Source organism: Camellia sinensis, chromosome 10, assembly GCF_055761805.1.
Source record: "Camellia sinensis isolate YWXY chromosome 10, ASM5576180v1, whole genome shotgun sequence".
Classification (NCBI taxonomy): domain Eukaryota; kingdom Viridiplantae; phylum Streptophyta; class Magnoliopsida; order Ericales; family Theaceae; genus Camellia; species Camellia sinensis.
Genome location: NC_138970.1, coordinates 36762774 through 36777522, shown reverse-complemented (window position 1 = coordinate 36777522; position 14749 = coordinate 36762774).

Below are 14749 nucleotides of genomic sequence, written 5' to 3'. Positions count from 1 at the left end.
GCTTCTAATTCTCAAATGAATACCCCCTTAGCCGAACCCAAACTTGAACCTAAGCCTTCTAGACCCCCAAATTGGAAGGGGGAGAGCACCATCTATAGTTTGGGATCATTTTGAGAAGGTTATAGGAACCGATAGGAAGTGTAGAGCCATATGCAAATATTGCACGAAAGTATTTGGTAAAGACTTCATGGGACTATCAATTTGAGGAGTCATACACCCAATTGTAAAGAATATCCAAATAGGGATAAAGATGGTCAACAAACATTAAATCTTACTATATTGAGATGCAATATATAGACATTTGTTTATCTTTTCATTACTTTATTCTTTTACACTTTTTTTGTCAAAGGAATTATGAAGATTAAAGATTAATTTTTTTATTTTTCAGTTTGTTTTTGTGTAGGGTTCATCAACTAAATGCATGGAATTGAATTTTTTGGAACTTGGATGTGATTCATGATGATGGAGTTTTGAGATATTGTGTTGCAAATGTTTTTATTTTATTTGACAAAAATTTATTTTTATTTTTTTTATTGCATTTTGGATAAATGTAATAATTAATGAAGTTTGTTTGACAACAATTTTATTTTATTTTTTTCATTTTATTATTGCATTTTGGATGAATGTTTGTTAATGAAGAATTATTTTTAGGTAAGCTTAAGATTTTGAATGATTTTACTTTAATTTTGTATTATTGGGTAGTAGTAGTAGATGGAGAATGTTGAGAAAGTAGTTGGAGAATGAGATTGATGATTTACCTTAGGATTGTGAATGATTTTAATTTAATTGTATTGTTGGGTAGTAGATTAATTTTGAATGATTTTCGGATTTTGAATGATTTTAGGATTTTAAATGATTTGTGTGCTAGGAATTGATTTTGTTGTGTTTTTAATTTTATAAGTTTTAATTAATTGATTATTAATGTTGAAGCATTTTAGAAAATTGTAAGAAAATGACCCAAAATAAATATTTACAAAATCAAAAAAAAAAACTCAAAAATTAATTTTTAAAAGAAAAAATCCAAATCGCAAACTGCCTGCACATCCACAAACCCTATTCGCACAAACCGCAAACCGCACAGCGGGCGGTTACGATTTGACTTTTCCTCAAACCGCATAGGCATGGGCAGGTCAAAATCGAACTGCAAATCACACAAATCCGATCCGTAAGGCCCCCTAATCCAATTTGTTCCTTGATGAGTGAACTTTACATAGAGTTCAGTTTATTTATTACTAAACTCATAATATTTTTAAGGGTTAATTACACTAATAGTCTCTATAGTTTGGGACTTGTGTCACTTTGATCCCTGACTTTTCAATTGTGACACATTTGGCCCTGAATTTTGAATCTTGTTCCAAATAAGGACAATTGAAAAGATCATTAGATTTTTCAAGGGTAAAATCGTCAATTTGATAAAATATAAACTAATTTGACAAAAATAAATGTCAAAAAAATATTTTAAATTTTTAAAAAATTATTTTTATCCACCAATGATAAATTTTTTTAAAATTAGTAAAAATTACATGATTAATTTTTTTAAATTAATTTTACATGATCATCATCCAAACATATAATAAAAATTAATTTGATAAAAAAAAATGTCTAAATGATTTATCAATTTTACATAATTTTATTTTTAGTAGGTAGAAATAATTTTTAAAAATTCAAAAATATTTGTTTGACTTTATTTTTGTCAAATTAGTTTATATTTTATTAAATTGACAATTTTACCTTTGAAAAATCTAATGATATCTTCAATTGTCCTTATATGAAACAAGATTCAAAATTCAGGGTCAAATGTGTTACAATTGAAAAGTCAGGGACTAAAGTGACATAAGTTCAAAACTATAGGGACTATTTATGTAATTTACCCTATTTTTAAACATTTTTTGTAAATCAAAATTATATTAAAAATAACCCTTCTCCATATTGTTATCCTTCATACTTCCTTTTATGGACTCTATCTTTAACACATAACCATTCATCTCACGGGCCTAGTAGTAAATATGAATTATGCAAAACATTATTTTTATCATATATCACTAAATACATAAGTAAATTATTTTTTTATTTTTTTAAAATGAACGGCAAAATGTTTTTTTAAACCGTCAATTTTTTATAATAAAATATGATTTATTCATCTATTTTGCACATACGATCTCAATTACGAGATTTCCGACAAAGACAAATGTGAAAGAGTATGAATTATGATAATATGGGCACAAGTCATTTCCAATTATTTTAAGTTTATGTTATAAAATTAAATAAAAAAACTAGGATCTCAAAATTTGGAATTCATAATTTATCTAGAAATGAGTATGTGACGTGGTGGAGATTAACTTGTTATAATGTGCGGTCTATATATGAAATTAATATAAGTTATTGATGTAAAATACTGAGTAATTTTTGAGCTTTTAACATTATTGTATAAAATTATATTTTAAAAAAATAATTAATTTATATTTTTCCATGTAACTTATCCCATTTAATAACAATTAAAACTTGATTTGGTTGTTTGGGAAGTTACTTAAAAGCTGACTTTTTGATTTTTTTGAAAGAATATGTAAAAAAATAGAGAGGTGATGTGGCCCAAAATTAGTTAAAACCAAGTTCCCAAATTAGGCCGTAGTGTTTTGGGAAATTAGTTATTGTATTTGGTTCAATTTTTTAAAAATTGAGTTTTTTATTTTTTGTATTTTTTTATTTTTAGTGAATATTTTTAAAATTTTAAGCATTTTTTACTTTTTCGATGCACCTTATTTAGATGTATTTAAAAAGTAAAATATTTTAAAAAATCATAAATATATAAGAATACAAAAAAATATATTAAATTTTCAATTTTTTTTTTGTATTTTTGGTATTTATTGAATTTTTAAAGTTTTCTTCATAAATATTATACTTTTTAAGTGTATTTATATTAGGTGTATCTAAAATTTTTTAAAATGGAGACTTTTTTTAAGATCCATGGTATTAAGATTTTATAGCATAAAGGACACCCAATATTTTTTATAACATCTAAAGTCCCTCAACATCGATCCAGAAAAAATTCGATCCAGAGAAATTCTCTGCAGAGAAATTTTCTCTAGACTTCCCACTCTCTAGAGAAATTTTAGACTTCCTCGAGAATTTTTCTCCAAAGAAATTAATTTCTTTCTAGAGAATTTCTTCCCAGAGAAAATCACCTCTTTCTGAAAATTCTTCACAATCTCAAGCTCTAATACCTTATCATCACCAGCCAGAGAAAATTACTCCGTTTAATATGTAATTTTTCCTGATTTCTTTGGATTTTCCAGAGAATTTATCTTTAGAGAAATTCTAGGAAGGCCAGAGAAATTCTCTGGATTCCACTCTAGAAACTCTCTAATTTCTCTGGATTTCTAAATAATTTCTCTGGTTTTCACAAGAATTTATCTGGGCTCAAACCAGAAAATTTCTCTGTCTTGCCAATCACGATGTGTAATATATAAATTGATCACCCAAATAAGCAACAACAACTAATATACATATATATCCAGAGAATTTCTCTGGACTTTCTAAAGAAATTCTCTAGATTCTAGTCTAAAGATTTTCTCTAGATTTTCACTGGATTGTCTTCCCAATCACGATGTGCAATACACAAATCGATCACCCAAACAAGCAACAACAACAACTAATATATATATATATATATATATATATATATATAGAGAGAGAGAGAGAGAGAGAAATACACTCACTGAAAAGAGAATTTCTCTGGATTTTCAGAGAATTTCTTTGTTTTCTGCAAGAATTTTTCTAGGCTCAAACCAGAAAATTTCTCTACCAAGAATAAGAAAAATCAAGATTATTGTTTAGATGGGGAAAAAAATAGAGGGATGAAAGAAACCCAATTAATTGTAAAGAAATGTGAGATAAAAGAACAGAAAATCATCCATATAATTAAATCCAAAAAAACTCATGAAGACAATTCTACTTTTTTGTGGTCAAGATAAGTCTATAGCTTCAAAAGCCCAATCATACCTTCTGTATTCACTTCCAGACCTCTTAGCTCAATCTATTATTCACCCATTACAAATCTATCTTCGAACACAATCTATAAGCTCATCTGTAACAATTTGTGCAACTCTAACGACGATTCTTTACATACCCATCAATTATTTTCGGCCGAGGTTCGCTATGAAGCTGAAGGCGGGGCGACGGCCACTGCAGACTCCTTGTCCTGCACCATCTCCACCATTCCTTTAGCCTTCGAAGAGTAGCAAAATAAGAAGCACGAGAGACAAGGAAACTTGCAAACGCTCGATCGAAGAGACAACTAGCAAGATATCAAGCTTGGAAGGTGATGAGGCTAAAAATGATGAAGAAACCCTAACTATGGTGGAGAATAAGCATTTGTGAGGTGAGGAAGACATGATCAACATAGTCTGTGTATAGAGAGAGAGAGAGAGAGAGAGAGAGAGAGTGTCGTAGAGAGAGAGAGAGTTGTGAGGAAGAACAACTCTCTGGTATGTCAAATTTCTCTATGATATATAAGTGTTGGGTTAAGGGACCTTAGACATTACAAAATAATATTGTAGATCTCTTCCATTATTAAAAATGGGACAGGAACTTTAGACTAGTTTTTCCTAAAAAAAATTACTTATAATATTAAAAAAAATTAATAAAAATAAAAAATATAAATTTTCTTGAAAAGGTTATGTTGAGTGTTTTTTTTTTTTTTGGGAAACTTCAATTTACCCCCTATGGTTTTGGCCATGTGCGAACTACCCCCCTGACGTTTGAATATCACTACATAATCCCCATGTGGTTAATGGAGTAATGTGCACAGTTAACACCGTTAATGGCAGACGTAGAAATACCAATTTGCCCTTGTGTATATATATCTAACCTTGCTTACCATTTTCACTTCCAACAGTTGTGCATTTGAAAAGAGGAAAGTAGAGAGAATTAGGTTGTACAATTCAACAAATTAGGGTTGTTCGATTGAACAAATTAGTGTTTCAATCGAACGAAATAGTGCTTAAATTTGAGAAAGTAAGGTTTTAATTGTTCGATTGTCACTAATGTGGATATTTACGAAGCAAACGAAGCCCAAAAGTTCACGAAGAATAAGTTGTAAGGTATTTTTTCGGTCATTGCTTTTTATTTTGTATTTGATTCACTTCGATTTGTTGATATATATATATATATATAAAATGTTAGTTGATGCACTTTTTGTTGCTATAAACTATAGTCCCGCATGTTTTGTATATTAGGGTTTGTGTGCCTCCATTTTTCATACCATTAGTGGTTAAGTTTTTGTCATGGACATTGTATTCGATGCAGTTCTTCATATCTGGTTGCTATGGTGGTTTTGTATATATGAAGTTGTTCATATATTGTGTTCCCCTATGGTTGTTTGTCTATTTGTAGTGGATGATGTCATCGTTACTTTGTTTGTTTGTTGTAATTGTGTATTGTGTGGGGTATGCACTGAAAATGTGAAGTTTATCTCTAATCCTCAGTGTATTACTTTGTTTGTTTCCTTCTTCAATTAACTTTTAACTTTATGCCTGAAAAATAAGTTTTTTTTTAAATTCTATTACTTTATGCTTGTCATATACTATAGGCATTTGTATTGTATTATTTTATACTTTTATATTCTGTTTTTATTTTGTGTGATATGTTTGAGGATTAGGAATTATTTGTTATTTTAGTTTATGTTGGTTGCATGCATAACTATTTCTTTGTTTAGGGTTTAGGGTTGCGATCCCAAAATGTATTAATGGAAGTCTTTTCTACTTTATGAGTGAACGCTGAAAATGTCAAACAATTTCATAACTGTTCAAATGCAATATGGGGGCCATTTTGTTTTTCATTAACATGTTGTTTATGAGGGTGGTAGGGCGAATGAAATAATTAACTGTGACCTTGACAAAATGTCTATGTTTGAGTTAAAAGACCTTTATTATGACTTGGTTGGTGGAAAAGGAGCAAACATAAATATGTGCTATACATGGCCTGGTTATAGTTTAGATGTTGGGTTGAAAATAATTTACAGTGATGCTGATATGATGAAAATGCTTGAGGCTTATAAGTGTTTGGATTATGTAGTAGTTTATGTAGAGAATGGTGTAGATCCTATTATGGTTTTATTGTAACGCCCTCAAAATAAACCCATAATAACCATAACATTAACATGCATTTATAAAAGAAAATGAATCATTTGAGTTATTCATCAGAGTATTCTTATTGAAAGACATCACATGTAACATCCTGCAACATCAAAATAAATGCCCTAAGGGCTTACATCTTTCCAAGCTAACACTTGGACATAAAAAGGATGAGTACTAACTCATTTACAAGTTAAGCCCTAGGCTTGAATGTTTACATGAAATCTTAAAAATAACAAAATAAAACATATAACTAAAGACAAGTCTTCAAAATCCCAAACATCAAATCCTTCCAGGCTAAGTCCGTGGAGGTAGCTTATCACCTGAACCTGAAAATGATGTTCCCATAAAGGGTGAGCCACAGCCCAGTAGAAAAATACTAAACCAAATATAAGCATTGAATAAAGCTATAGCATTCAATAGATGGTTAACTAAGATAAACAATTTTATCGTTAAACAGTCTCATGACACTAATGTCTAAGACACATTTCACTTTCCATTATTATCAACATGGCTCAGAACCTGGCCAAACTTACAACAGTGAATTATATATCATATTCACATTACTTCCAATATCAACAAAACAAATGAGACTCATGCTCATATCAAAACACTTCATACTTCCCATTTGATACACATTTTAGTGCTGTATCAATAATCATGTAAAAACACTTCAATAATATAATAAGCACACATAAAAATGGTGCTAATGGAGTCCATCCCCTATCTCCTCCCAAACAAAAATCCGGTTTAGAGGTCCATCCCCTATCTTCCCCTAAACCGTGGAGTACATCCCCTATCTCCTCCCACACAAAACAATGTATGCAAATGCAATGCTCAAACAATACACGTATTTTCTGTATTAATGCAATAGTCAAAATTAATGACTTAACCAATGTGATTAGTTTCAGTTATTCCTAATCCACATGCAATGTCTACAACAATCACGACTATCCTCCACCGATAGCCCAAAACAGTTATTTCTAGACTGGAAATAAATATAACAACAATTCACTAGGCGAGTGGTTTAAATTATCCCACCACACCATTTAATCAATGAATTCCTCAATTTCATGAATTTAACCAAATTCCCTAATTTCCTTAAATTAATTATACAAATTAATTAATTAACACAACTAGGGTTTTTCCCAAAATTACCAAAGTATCCCCAACATATCAAATACCAAAACTTAGAACAAAACTTATAGAATGGAGTAGGAAATCCCTACCTCGAAGAAAATAACCCGTATGGAGAAGATGGAGATGAAGACCAAAGACCAACGTGCTCCAAATCCCAAGTTTCTCAGATTAAAACGAAGCCCTCAACTCACTCTAACTTTTTAATAAAGGATCTAAGGTAGAAACTCACTCTAAGTAGATCAATCGTAAGAGAGAAGGTGTGTAGAGGGAGAGAGAGAGATAAAAACACTCCAGGGGCGGTTTTTAGAGGGTTATGAAGGAAAAGTAGGTCAAAAAGTGATCCAAAAAGTGAAATCACGGACTGATATAATCGACTCTACGCTCGAGCGTAGAAAGCCCCGCTCGAGCGTAAGACACAGAATCATGCTCGAGCGTGAAGAAAACCGCTCGAGCATCGATTGCACCCTTCCAGAAGTTTTGCAGGCGCTGGCACCCGCTCGAGCGTCAAACTCCCCGCTCGAGCGGAGGAGCAAAAACAAGGGATCACGCTCGAGCGTAAAAACTATCGCTCGAGCGGAAGAACTGCAGAGCAAAATACTGGGAGATGGAAAATCACGCTCGAGCGTCAAAATTTCCCGCTCGAGCGGAGAAGCAACAACGAAGGGACCGCTCGAGCGTTAAAACTTCCGCTCGAGCGTGAAGGCCAAAATCTGGGCATCACCTATCGGCATCTAAAATCAACCAACCTGTAACAGACCCGTCCAACACAACCTATACTTCAAATACAAAGAGATTAAAGGACAACAACAACCAATAAGTAATGACAGGATCCACGGAAACCTAAGTCCGGATACAATAATTTAAAGAGAAAAGACCGGGGTCGCTATAACCTCCCCTCCTTAAAAGAATTTCGTCCCCGAAATTTAGCACAAGGTTTCGAAAACAAGTTTTTCTCAAATTCCAACAATATGATAACTCACTAATAAACAACTTGACCTAACACCGGCCATTCCATCTCTTAACAAAGAGGCATGCCACAATATGCAAACAACCATATATTTCAACCTGCATTAACACTATGCAATTTTCTTTCAATTTCAACAATTTTCAATATATTCAATATATACAATGTTCCATTAAACTTCCATTTCGAGGCAAGTTCCAAAATATTTCCGTTAACCAAAACATTCTAAATGTTTTACAGCTTAAGACATATATAAAAAGCTTTAAAGTTCGACAATATTACAAAATCTAACTACAAGATTACAAATCAATAAACATGTCCGGATATTTCTCGCGGACTTCCAACTCACGTTCCCATGTGGCTTCCTCCACCCCGTGATGTTTCCACAAAACTTTCACTAAAGGAATGGTCTTGCCTCGCAAGACTTGATCCCGCTTATCCAAGACCCGAACCGGTCTCTCCTCATACGAGACATCCTCATCAACTACTAAATCGGTCCAATCCAATACATGTGATGGATCCGGCTCATACTTCCGAAGCATACTCACATGAAACACGTCATGTACTCCGGACAACTGCGGCGGCAAAGCTAAACGATAAGCAGTCTCGCCAATCCTCTCAAGGATCTCAAAAGGACCAATGAATCGAGGGGACAACTTCCCGCTCTTCCCAAACCTCATCAATCCCCGTCTTGGTGATATTTTCAAAAAGACATGATCACTCACCTCAAACACCAAAGGTCTCCTCCTACGGTCGGCATAAGATTTCTGACGACTCTGGGCTGTAACAAGCCTCTTACGGATAAGCTCAACCTTCTCCGTCGTTTCCCTCACTAACTCCGGACCCAACAGAGGTGCATCACCCACCTCGGCCCAACAAACAGGAGACCTACACGGTCGGCCGTATAAGGCCTCAAACGGTGCCATACCGATACTAGACTGGAAGCTGTTGTTGTAGGCAAATTCCACTAATGGCAAGTGCCTCTCCCACGACCCACTAAAGTCAAGAACACAACCCCGAAGCATATCTTCAAGGATCTGAATAGTACGCTCAGACTGCCCATCAGTCTGAGGATGATAAGCTGTGCTAAAGGTCAACTTAGTACCTAAGGCGCTCTGCAAGCTCTGCCATAATCTGGCAGTAAAACGAGGGTCCCTATCGGAGACGATCGTCACTGGAACCCCGTGCAACCTCACTATGTCCCGAATATACAAGTCGGCAAGATGACCTACTGAATCTCTAACACGCATAGGAATGAAATGTGCCGACTTAGTCAACCGGTCTACAACCACCCAAATAGCATCACTGCCCCGCTGAGTCCTCGGAAGACCTATAACGAAGTCCATAGTGACATGCTCCCACTTCCACTCGGCAATAGGCAAGGGTTGCAACAAACCCGCTGGCCTCTGATGTTCGGCCTTCACTTGCTGACAAGTAAGGCACTTAGATACGAAAGCTGCCACATCTCTCTTCATACCCCGCCACCAAAACTGGCGACCCAAATCCCGATACATCTTAGTACCTCCCGGATGCACCGCAAGGCGTGAATGATGAAACTCTCGGAGTACCTCCTCTCGATGAGACTCCGGCACAAACAGACGGTCTCGGTATCTCACACTCAGGTCGGGATACTCCGTCAAACCTTTCTCAACCTTCCCACCAGAAATCTTCTCACGGAGGGATTCTACCTCAAGGTCGCCCCTCTGAGCCTCTAACACTCGAGTCACAAGTGTAGGTTGCGCAACAACAGAAAACAAGGCCGCAGCCTCAACGGATTCGCCCAGAAGCAAATCAAACTCTCCAAGTGCACCTAACATCTCCCACTCTCGGATGGCTATACTAGCTATGTCACCAACAGGTTTCCTGCTAAGGGCGTCGGCCACCACATTGGCCTTTCCCGGATGATAATGCAATTCAAAGTCATAATCCTCAATAAATTCCATCCACCTCCTCTGCCTCAAGTTCAAGTCTTTCTGTGTGAACAGATATTTCAGACTCTTATGATCCGAGAATACCTCGAACCTCTCACCGTAAAGATAATGTCTCCAAATCTTCAAGGCAAATATCACAGCTGCTAACTCTAAATCATGCTAGGGTAATTCTTCTCGTGAACTTTCAACTGACGTGAGCCATAGGCAACCACTTTCCCCTCTTGCATCAACACACAACCAAGACCCTCTCGTGAGGCGTCACAATAGACTGCATAACCCAACCCTCTCTCCGGAATAATCAAGACTGGAGCAGTGGTCAGTCTAACTTTCAACTCCTGGAACGACTTTTCACAAGTCTCATTCCAAGCAAATTTGACTCCTTTCCGAGTCAATCTAGTCAAAGGCGAAGCTAATCTGGAGAAATCTCTTACAAATCGGCGATAATACCCAGCTAATCCCAGAAAACTGCGGATCTCAAACACACTCTTAGGCTGTACCCAATCTTGCACTGCCTCTGTCTTGGATGTATCAACAGACACCCCTTCCCTAGAAACTACATGGCCTAAGAACTTCACCTCCTCTAGCCAGAACTCACACTTCCCAAACTTAGCATAAAGCTGATGGGCTCTAAGTAAATCAAGCACCACCCTCAAGTGTTCCTCGTGCTCTTCCTCTGAAGGTGAATAGATAAGGATGTCGTCCACGAAGACGACTACAAAACGATCTAGAAATTCCCGAAATATCCGGTTCATCAAATCCATAAATACTGCCGGTGCATTGGTGAGCCCAAATGGCATCACCAAACACTCATAGTGGCCATACCACGTACGGAATGCCGTCTTAGGAATATCCTCCTCCCTGACTCTCAACTGATGATAACCTGATCTCAAGTCTATCTTCGAGAAACAACGGGAACCTTTCAACTGATCGAACAGATCATCTATACGGGGCATAGGGTACTTATTCTTAACCGTAGCCCGATTCAATTTCCGGTAATCTATACAAAGTCTCAAAGCACCACCTTTCTTTTTAACAAAGAGGGCCGGTGCTCCCCAAGGCGAAACACTAGGACGTATAAAGCCTTTATCTAGTAACTCCTGGACTTGGATTTTCAACTCAACTAACTCAGCTGGGGCAAAACGATAAGGTGCCATAGAAATCGGCGCCGTGCCGGGCACTAAGTCAATAGAGAATTCAATCTCTCGATGCGGTGGCAAACCCACAAGATCCTCGGGAAAAACGTCCGAGTACTCACACACCACCCTTGGCAACACAATCTGAGTCTCACCGTCCTCACTAATCGAAAGGTTAGCAAGTAGACCACTAAGCTCACTCCGTCCTCGCGGAACATACCCCGGTGGCAAAACACTACCAACACGGTCCCCCAGAAAATGAAAACACTCACCATTCACGGTACAACAAGTGACTCTCTGGCGGTAGCAATCAATAACTGCCCGGTATGACGACAACCAGTCCATACCCAAAATAACATCGAAACCTCTCATAGGCATAACTACAAAGGAAAATGGGATTCTATGGTAATCAACCTCTATATCACAACCCCTAACACCGTGTTTCAAAATCAGTTCACCCCCAAGAGGCGACACTACACAAATAGGAGATGCTAACTGTGCTAACTCCAACTCCAAAACAGATGCAAATGCAGCAGACACAAAGGAATGAGATGCACCCGTATCAATCAAAACATTAGCAACCGAGTTGCAAAACAAGAAAGTACCTCTCACAACAGATGGAGCCGGTACAAGATCCTGCGCGGTAACAGCATACACGCGCCCAGATGACCTCTGATCAACCTGCTCACCCCTAGGAGCATAAGATTGCTGCACCGACTGAGACGATGAAGCCCCCTGATTGGCCCTCGAGGCCTGACCCGACTGAGCTGGCTGCTGACCCTGAATCGGCCTCAAACCAGATGCACCAGGTGTGCCACCCAACTGCGGGCAATACCTCTTCATATGCCCTGGCTGACCACACTGATAACACGAGAGTGGCTGGCCTCTACCCTGACTCTGGCTCTGAGATCGAGCCGAAGATGATGCTGCTCTCTGCACTCCTCCCCTCTGAGGACAAACTGGAGACTTGTGGCCCAGCTGGCCACACTTGAAGCAGGTAATGCCTCCTTGACTGCCTTTCCCCGAACTAGCACTCGGCACAGGAAAAGTCGATCTAGAAAAGCTACTCTGAGACTGTTGGGGATTAAAACCCTTCTGTCTCCTACCATCACTCTGACCATCCTGACTCCTCTTGGAGCCCTTCTGTCCTTCCTCCTCCTCCTGCATCATGATTTCCATGTGGGCTGCAGCATCAACCAAACGCCCATAATCCCGAATCATAGTTCCCCCAACTCTCAGCTTGAGGCCACGCCTCAACTTCCTCTCAAACTCAATACAACGGCGTTCCTCAGACGCCACCAATTCAGGTGCAAACCAGGATAAGCTAGTAAATGCAGCCTCAAACTCGGCCACTGAAGAACTCGACTGCTTAAGCTGGCAGAACTGGTCTCTCAGCTTCTCCCTAACTGCTGGAGATAAGAACTTCTCCTGGAAAGCATTCACAAAAGCCTCCCATGTACCTCCTATACGCCCCTTAGTGAACTTCCACCACTGACCCGCATCCCCCTTCAACTGGAATGATGCCAAGGTCACCTTCAACCCCTCGTCTTCGATGCCAAGCATCTCAAACGTCTTCGTTGTCTGTTCGAGCCATTCGTCTGCCTTAAGCGGCTCTTTAGGATCACCCACAAATTCATCCGGATTAGACCGGAAGAACTCCCTCTTCAGAAAGGAAGGTCCTGCATCCGCAACAACAACCTGGGCTTGATTCTCAGCCCTAAGAATGCCTACTGACTCCCTGAATGCCCCTGCTATCTCTCGGGCTAAAGCGCCCATAGCCTGCTGGCCTACTGGCTCGGCCACATTGGCCTGGCCAATTCCCTCATGAACTGCCGGAATCTCCTCTGGCACCGGTACCTCCTGCCTACCCGGCCTACCACGCCTACCGCGTCCTCGTCCTCGCCCTGACATCCTAATAAAGGAAACAAACAAAGACGTTAGCACATTAATAAATGTGCCGAAACTAAACACTCGCGTCCTAATGCATTGGACAAAAATAATTCATTCCACGTAAGCACATAATCACATAAGCACCTATGAATTTCATTCCTGGATAATAATAGTCCCGAAGCGTTACTATAGTTCCGGTTGGAAACAGCATTGATCAAGTGCCTTTCCAACAAGACTACTAGAAACTCAAGGGTCCAATTAACATCCTAGAAACTACGTTCCATACCCACATAATCACATAAACATGCTATCATATAAGCACATAACAGTACATCTAAGTCTCTATCAAGCGAGACGAACCCATTGTGATACTAATCACTTCCCACGTACCCAAAGTATTCGAACCCGGTACGCTCTGATACCAAGTTGTAACGCCCTCAAAATAAACCCATAATAACCATAACATTAACATGCATTTATAAAAGAAAATGAATCATTTGAGTTATTCATCAGAGTATTCTTATTGAAAGACATCACATGTAACATCCTGCAACATCAAAATAAATGCCCTAAGGGCTTACATCTTTCCAAGCTAACACTTGGACATAAAAAGGATGAGTACTAACTCATTTACAAGTTAAGCCCTAGGCTTGAATGTTTACATGAAATCTTAAAAATAACAAAATAAAACATATAACTAAAGACAAGTCTTCAAAATCCCAAACATCAAATCCTTCCAGGCTAAGTCCGTGGAGGTAGCTTATCACCTGAACCTGAAAATGATGTTCCCATAAAGGGTGAGCCACAGCCCAGTAGAAAAATACTAAACCAAATATAAGCATTGAATAAAGCTATAGCATTCAATAGATGGTTAACTAAGATAAACAATTTTATCGTTAAACAGTCTCATGACACTAATGTCTAAGACACATTTCACTTTCCATTATTATCAACATGGCTCAGAACCTGGCCAAACTTACAACAGTGAATTATATATCATATTCACATTACTTCCAATATCAACAAAACAAATGAGACTCATGCTCATATCAAAACACTTCATACTTCCCATTTGATACACATTTTAGTGCTGTATCAATAATCATGTAAAAACACTTCAATAATATAATAAGCACACATAAAAATGGTGCTAATGGAGTCCATCCCCTATCTCCTCCCAAACAAAAATCCGGTTTAGAGGTCCATCCCCTATCTTCCCCTAAACCGTGGAGTACATCCCCTATCTCCTCCCACACAAAACAATGTATGCAAATGCAATGCTCAAACAATACACGTATTTTCTGTATTAATGCAATAGTCAAAATTAATGACTTAACCAATGTGATTAGTTTCAGTTATTCCTAATCCACATGCAATGTCTACAACAATCACGACTATCCTCCACCGATAGCCCAAAACAGTTATTTCTAGACTGGAAATAAATATAACAACAATTCACTAGGCGAGTGGTTTAAATTATCCCACCACACCATTTAATCAATGAATTCCTCAATTTCATGAATTTAACCAAATTCCCTAATTTCCTTAAATTAATTATAC